This window comes from Panthera onca, chromosome A2 (genome assembly GCF_046562875.1).
Source record: "Panthera onca isolate mPanOnc1 chromosome A2, mPanOnc1 haplotype 2, whole genome shotgun sequence".
Taxonomy (NCBI): Eukaryota; Metazoa; Chordata; class Mammalia; order Carnivora; family Felidae; genus Panthera; species Panthera onca.
This window is the reverse complement of record NC_138340.1, coordinates 78,207,099-78,214,963: the sequence shown is the minus strand read 5'-3', so window position 1 is coordinate 78,214,963 and position 7,865 is coordinate 78,207,099. Positions and strand designations below refer to the sequence as shown.

General features: G+C 39.8%; 1 pseudogene; it reads left to right on the top strand.

The window, feature by feature from the left end:
* The first annotated feature begins 716 nt into the window (after positions 1-716).
* LOC132674470 (ADP/ATP translocase 2-like) lies at positions 717-1,986 on the top strand (annotated as a pseudogene).
* Positions 1,987-7,865: the final 5,879 nt, after the last annotated feature.

The following is a 7,865-nucleotide window of genomic DNA, read 5'->3' as shown; positions in this document are numbered from 1 at the left end:
AGATATATGATGTAAGAATATATCGAATTGGTAATATAATTACCCAGAGAAAAAGAATTCTTTCGAAGGACTTCTGACTGTTTATTTTTAGTGGAATGTATACCAAGATGTAATGGTAATGGTACTATAGTTTTGAAATTATTTTATTTATTTCTAGGACAGAGAAAATTAGGCAATATATTACTAGGGACCAAGATTTTCAGTGGAAACAAAAAAAGATACAAATAGAACATCAAAAAAGAAAAATTATGTTAAATGTTAATTTGAAATATCAGTGAAAATTCATGATTTTTAAAGGTGTGTGTGTGGATAGATAGATAGATAGATCAGTCGATCTGTCCATTGTCCTCCATGCAGTAACATACTTAGAGTAATGAGCAACACTAGTCCGATTATCTTGATTTCCATATACTATTCCCCATACACATCTTGGAGAAATGGCTTAAGTCCATGGTGAGAGTAGAGCGTCTTCTTGTGCCAGAAAACACAAAAATGCTCAAATATGACATACAAGCCAAATGAGAGGAGCTACCACTGGTAATAGTTGGTCTATTTGAAACATTAAGAAGAATATGGGCCATAATTTACCAAACACATTGAAAAAAATGAAAATCCACAAGTCCAGGCTTATTTGAAGAAAAAAAAAAAAAGGCCCCAGAGTCCCAGCCAGTTCCTACCACAGTCCTGCAGTTACCCATCTTCTCTTTCCTTTCAACATGACAGATGCTGCTGTGTCCAAGGACTTCCTGGCAGGTGGAGTGACTCTTGCCATCTCCAAGACTGCGGTAGCACCCACCCAGCAGGTGCAGCAAGCTGGCAAGCAAATCACCACAGGTAAGTGATGAAAGGGCATTACAGACTGCGTGGTTCGTATCCCTAAGGATCAGGGATGGTAACCTGGCCAATGTCATCAGATACTTCCTCATGCAGGCTCTCAACTTTGCCTTCAAAGATAAATACAAGTAGATCTTCCTGGGTGGTGTGGGCAAGAGAATCCAGTTTTGTCCTACTTTGCAGGGAATTTGCCATCAAGTGGTGGTGCTGGAGCCACATCCTTGTGTTTTGTGTATCCTCTTGATTTTTTCCCTTATATGTCTAGCAACAGATGTGGGCACAGCTGGAACTGAAAGGGAATTCAGAGGCCTCTGTGACTGCCTGGTTAAGAGCTACAAATCTATGGGGCACCTGGGTGGCCCAGTCTGTTAAGCACCAACTTCCGCTCAGGTTATGATCTCACGGTTCATGAGTTTGAGCCCCACGTCAGGCTCTGTGCTGACAGCTCAGAGCCTGGAGCCTGCTTCAGATTCTGTCTCCTTCTCTGCCTGCCCCTCCCCAGCTCTCTCTGTCTCTCAAAAATAAATAAACATTAAAAAAATTTAAAAAAATATACAAATCTAGGGGTGCCTTGGTGGCTCAGTCAGTTGAGCATCTGACTCTTGATTTCAGCTCAGGTCATGATCTCATGGTTGGTGAGACTGAGCTTCACATAGCACTGTGTGCTGACAGCGTGGAACCTGCTTGGGGTTCTCACTCTGCCTCTCTCTCCCCCTCCCTCTCTCCCTCTCTCTCTTAAAATAAATAAATAAACTTAAAAGAAATCTACAGATCTAGTGGGATTAAGGGCCTGAACAAATTTAATGTGTCTATGCAGGGTATCTCATCTACTGAGCTGCCTACTTCGGTATCTATGACGATGCAAAGGGAATGCTTCCAGATCCCCAGAATACTCATCTCTTAATCAGCTGGATGATTGCACAATCTGTCACAGAGCTTGCTGGGTTGACTTCCTGTCCATTTGACTATTCATGGCCATATGATGATGCATCCAGGGTGCAAAGAAACTGACATCATGTACACAGGCATGCCCAACTGCTGAAGGAAGATTGCCCTGATGAAGTAGCCAAAGCTCTTCCAAAGGTGCATGGTCCAGTATTCTCAGAGGCATGGGTGGTGCTCTTGTATGATGAAATCAAGAAGTTCACATAAATTATTTCCTAGTGCATCCCCTTGTGAACAGGCATATTATATTATTCTTGACACACTGTTGGCTGTCTATTTACCAATGGCAACCATCAACTGACCAGTTTTCTCTTAAAACCACTTCCCCAATGATGGGACTCAATTATATATTTTTATTTCAGTCACCCCTGATAAACAAACTTGAAGAAATAAGAAATCTGAAATTTAAAAATAAACAAATAAAAATTAAAAAAAAGAAATTAACCTATTTGCCAGCATTAAAGGTGGCATATCATCTCCTTATTCAGAAAATTAAAAAAAAATTAATCTCCATAATTGGAAGCAAATATAGTTCATCCTCAATTGGTGAAGGGAAGTTTTTAAGAAGTTTTTGAAACAGAAAAGCATGCCAGATAATGAATGGAGGAGGAATGACAGAATTAGAAAATTACCCATACTACGAACTTCAGTGAAATATCTATTCGGGCAAGAATCATCAATAAATACTAAATACAGTAAGTAAAATTTTGGTTGGGTGGGTAGTGGGGGAGCAGGACATCTGCACAGTGCCAGATGACAAAGGGAAAACATATTTTTACAATGGAAAAATCTGACTGTCACCACCTTAATCTAGTGATCAAATTAGCATCAGGAATAGCGAAGCTTTGTGAGAGCATGTGCCTGCTGAAATGATACAATATAAACTGTGCATATCATCTATGTCATGTCTTTACCAAAAATATTCACTCTGACTCTACTGGTCTAGCATCTTCACATTGTCAATGTCATGAATAAAGAATATAGATTTAAAAAAAAAAACTATAAAAACCAATGCCAGATTCTTTCACAGTTGGATGAAATTGCTCTAGGTGAGACAATGGAAACTGTATTATGGACTAGTTAGCAAAAGATATAAGAAAACTTAATCTTTGGGGGTATAATATGGTATCATAATATAAGGAAATATTCTTATTTTTAGAAGATATTTGCTGAATTATTTGTAATGGAACTGTTAGAAAGTTGCAAATTCCTTTAAAATGGTTCAGCACAAGTTTAAGAGATGATAAAGCAGGTATAGCAAAATGTGCAACTGAAAACATTTATACTAAAAACTTACAAGAAAAGATTGTTATTTATATCATCTGCTTTTTAAAAACACACTTCTTTGTAAGGCATGGCCAAGCTTGCAGCTGGCCAATACTCGCACTGAGAAAAACCAAACGAATGGGGTAAACTTCAAAAATTCTCTAATGAGTCAAGGCATCAAAAAATTGCTGATACAACAGGAACTAGAGGGCACAGGATTCTAGAACAAGGAGAACCATGGAGAGACATGCTGACTTCTGCAGCTTCTTTTGTTCTGGGGGATATTTGCCAAATCTGGGCTCAGGGCAAGAGGCTGTGCACCTGGACTTTGCCTAAGCACGGGGTCACTGCTGGGAGACAAACCAGAGACCTCCAGTGGTCTCAGGGAGAGACAAAAACCAAAGACTTCAAGGGCTGATGGCCAGGTAGTAACAGAAGGGCAGAGAACTGAGCCTAAAGCTTATAGGCTATTTTCTACCCAAGACATTTGTCAAATTCTGGAGCTGTAGAGGGCATGAGGCTAAACAGCCAAGAAGAAAACCACTGAAAAGCTGAGTGGGGTTTTCTGCAGTTTCCCTGTGATATGCGTGAAGATTCAAGTTCAAGACCACCAGGGGAAGGTACCCCAGTGATCATACTAGGCTTTCAGTTAAAAGATCCTAAAAACTACCTTTTAGATACAGAAGAAAATCAGAGGTGGACAGAATCTTTTAAATACTGCAACCAGCTTCAACTCTGCCTAAAGGTAGAGAGGTAAACTATCACTCTATCTGCTGATCAGAGAAAATGATAAAGCCTCTGAGGGTAGTTAATGTCATCTGGATCCTTTACAATGATTACCACAGGTCTACGAGCCACATAAAGGTGACAGTGTCCAGGGGCGCCTGGGTGGCTCAGTCGGTTGAGCGTCCGACTTCAGCTCAGGTCGTGATCTCACAGTCTGTGAGTTCAAGCCCCACGTCGGGCTCTGTGCTGACAGCTCAAGGCCTGGAGTCTGCTTCGGATTCTGTGCCTGCCTCTCTCTCTGCCCCTCCCCTGCTCATGCTCTGTCTCTCTCTGTCTCAAAAAAAAAAAAAAATGACAGTGTCCAGAAGCATAAAAAGAAACATTCTTTTTTTTGTGTGGATTTTTAAGAGCAAGGAGAAACTTCCCCATGTCTAATCCTCTGAGCTGACTTTTCCTCACATCAACTCGTCCATGCCTAAACAAATTATCTGACAATGATAATGAGATGCTCATGATTGGCTTAAACTGATTAAGGTTCATCATCCCCCTTACTCCCAATGGACCTGGAGAGGACCCAGTCTCTTTTTTTTTTTAATTTTTTTTAACGTTTATTTATTTTTGAGACAGAGAGAGACAGAACATGAAAGGGGGAGGGTCAGAGAGAGGGAGACACAGAATCTGAAACAGGCTCCAGGCTCTGAGCTGTCAGCACAGAGCCCGACGCGGGGCTCGAACTCACGGACCGTGAGATCATGACCTGAGCCAAAGTCGGCCGCTTAACCCACTGAGCTACCCAGGCGCCCCAGACCCAGTCTCTTTAGAAAGACATGATCTCTCAGAAGAGGATGAAGCCAATCAGGCTCTGCTAGCAAGGAAAGAAGGAATGGGATCGAGTAGGCAATCAACAATGTTGCCACATCATCTGCCAGCCATTACTATGGAGACCTGAGCAAGCATTTCAATATCTTTGAGTCACAGTTTGTTTATTTTTAAAATTTAGATAATACCTCAAAAGGCTGCTGGATCTATTCAATGAAATTGTACATAAACATGTTATATATGTATATATATATAATATATATCTTTTTATATGATCAAATGTCTAACATATTTAGGGCATCAATAGTGTTGGTTAATATTGTTTGCCATGGTTTTGAGTCCTTTTTTTAGACATGTTTTAGCTGTCAGTGGTCATTTAAAGCATACAACTCAACCCTGACCCACATGTCAGGTGTGTGTGCTGAATAGCCTAGACAGTAAGACTAGTATCCACCTTGCTTCTGCTTCTCAACATGCTATTCTGACACCTGGAGAGGCATCTCTAAGAAAATGGCCCATTAGAGTATGAATTGAGGGCCACATTCTTTCTCCCCATCATTCACTCCCTCCTTGGTACCCAAATTCTGCCTTTAACAATGTACTAATTTATTACTTTTCAATTAATAAAAGTACAGGTTCAGAGGTGAACCAGTGGATAGAAGAAGAAAACAGATATGGCATATGTCCCAAGAGTTCTATTTTTACTGAAAGATTTGGGATGGGTAGGAAGGTAGAGTTAAATAACTTAATAAGATTTCTCTTCTGACCAAATTTAATGAAAGTAATTCTTACTTTAATACTAAAGTAAACAGACATGGAGAACACAAAATTTTAATGGAGTTTACAAATAATATGCAAGATTTGAAGAAAACTTCTGTTTGAAGTGACTAACCATCTTCTTCTGCCTTTAGGGTCACTGCTGTAGGAAAGGTTTAGGAGCACTGTGCTTCTGATTAAATAAATATTCTGGACTTTTTATTTTTAAGGCAAATACTAGGAATCTCTATTGAGTTTATCGCAGAATTTTTTTTTCTTTGAATAACAGGAGTGATGGGAAGTCATGCTGGCAATGGGTACCTATGGGTGAGGTGTCAATCTCTGAAGAGCTAGGACAAATGTCTCAAAAGAGGGACAGAGAGAAGTAGACACTGTTTCGTATAGGGTCACTGTCCATGAAGCAATGGAGAGTAGAGGCTAAATGCATGGACCAATGATCATAGCTGTGCCATCTGCTGTCTTTATCACTCTGGCCAATGTGCTCTAAGCCTTGGTTCTTTCTATTGACCAATGGATACAATGGTGCCTCCTTTACTGTGTTCATAGTGAGAATCAAGTTAAGGAAGCTGATATAAGCTATGTATTGAGTACAGTTCCTGGCACAAAGTGAAGTGTTTAATAAATGTGATATAACCTATAAACCTACTTTACCAACTCAAGGGTCCAAAAAGCTTATTTTTGTAATTACTGAATATGTATCTACGAATGAGAATTCTGTGATCACAAGGAATGTTATTTCTCCCTTATTAGGGGGACATGCCTGGCTGTAATAATTATAATACCAGGGCATATTTTGTGCAAGGAATTATCCCAAGATAATTCAGCCTTATCCTTAATCTTGGCATATGTCCCAAGAGTTCTATACTTACTGAAAGATTTGGGATGGGTGGGGATGTAGAGTTAAATAACTTAATAAGATTTCTCTTCTAACCAAGTTTAATGAAAGTAATTCTTACTTTTATACTAAAGTAACCTGCTTCAAAACAGGAGAAAAGACGATCCCTTTGCTAGTTAGTATAACCAAGTAAGCTGGATATAGGCAGGCTGGAGGCAACAAAGATAAATCAGACATAGACCTGCTTTTAAAACCACTCTCCAGAAGGGGAGATAAGACACGTATCACAGATAAGACATCCATCATAGCAGGATAGAAATTGCTAGGTGCCTCAAGGTTACAAATAAAATACCATGAGAGTTACAAAGAAATTGCATGTTGTCCTTACTTCAAAGCCAGATTAGTTAAAGATTAAGGGGAACAAGACTTAAAGGAGGAATATTTTCATCAAACTATTATATTTGCAAGAGATAGACACTCCCTTGGTTAAATACAATAAGGCTGCTGTCTTGAAATTCATAGTAATTTTTGAACAATGAATCTCACATTTTTATTTTTTACTGGGCTCTGCAAATTATGTAGCTGGTTCAGAAGAGAACAATGGGGTCAGGAAAGTAGGCTGGGAACAGGACAGTGTTCAGGATCTACCAGAGCACAGGTGACAAGGTAGTTGTTCTTATGGTCCTGGGTTCCTCCATGTCTGCCTACTTTTCTTGTTACTATCAATGAAGTACCTCACATTTTACTACATTTATCTTTTGGATTTTGCTTAATTATGGCTTTTGTTTGCTGGTAACTTCTCAAGGACCTATTGCCTCATGGCCTCTTTGCCTGCCTTCTACTAAGAGTGCAGATATTTCTGTAGCGTACATGAAACTGCCTAACAGAGAATGTGATATATATATTCACTCAGTATTTCCAACAGTCCTCTGAAGCAAATTACCTCCATTTTACACATGAGGACCACTGGATTATTATCCAATACTGATAAAAGCTACACCATACATAGGAACAAAGTGCTCTCAGAGAAAATACAAATACTTGAATAACTATAAATTTGGTGGCTATATTTATGATTTCCAGGGGGAAGTAACAACTGAGCTGAGGCTTAAAGATCAAAAGCATTTTTTTAGCCTAAGAAAGACAAGGGGTTATTCCAGGCAAAGGGAACAGCATAAGCAAAAGCTTAGAGAAAGAGAGCATGTTCCTTTAGGACCAGACAAACCTATTTGGGCTGAACCTGGAATTCACAGGGATTAGCCTCTGAGGAAGGAGTAGTGTGGATAAAGAGATGGGGAATACAACATGAGGTCATACATAGGAATTTGGATTATCCCATAGAAAACCATAAGGTATTAGATATTGGTGGGGGGGGGGGGGCGCGCTGAGTGGCATGAGCATTTGTTTTTACAACAAAACTTTAGCATAAGAATGGAGAATGGGGTAAGTGGGAATGAGGCAAGGAAGCAAAGGATAAAGGGAGAGGCAGTAATGGTTTCAATGGTCTGAACTGGTGCAATGAGGAAATTGATGCAATGTACACTCCAAGGGAGACACTGACAGAAGTTACTGAGCCCTTGCAAAGGTGTGAAGATAGAATTCAAAGTGGTCAGAACTGAGGGGGAGCTTTGTGATGACATAGAGATGGGCAAGGGTCAATGGC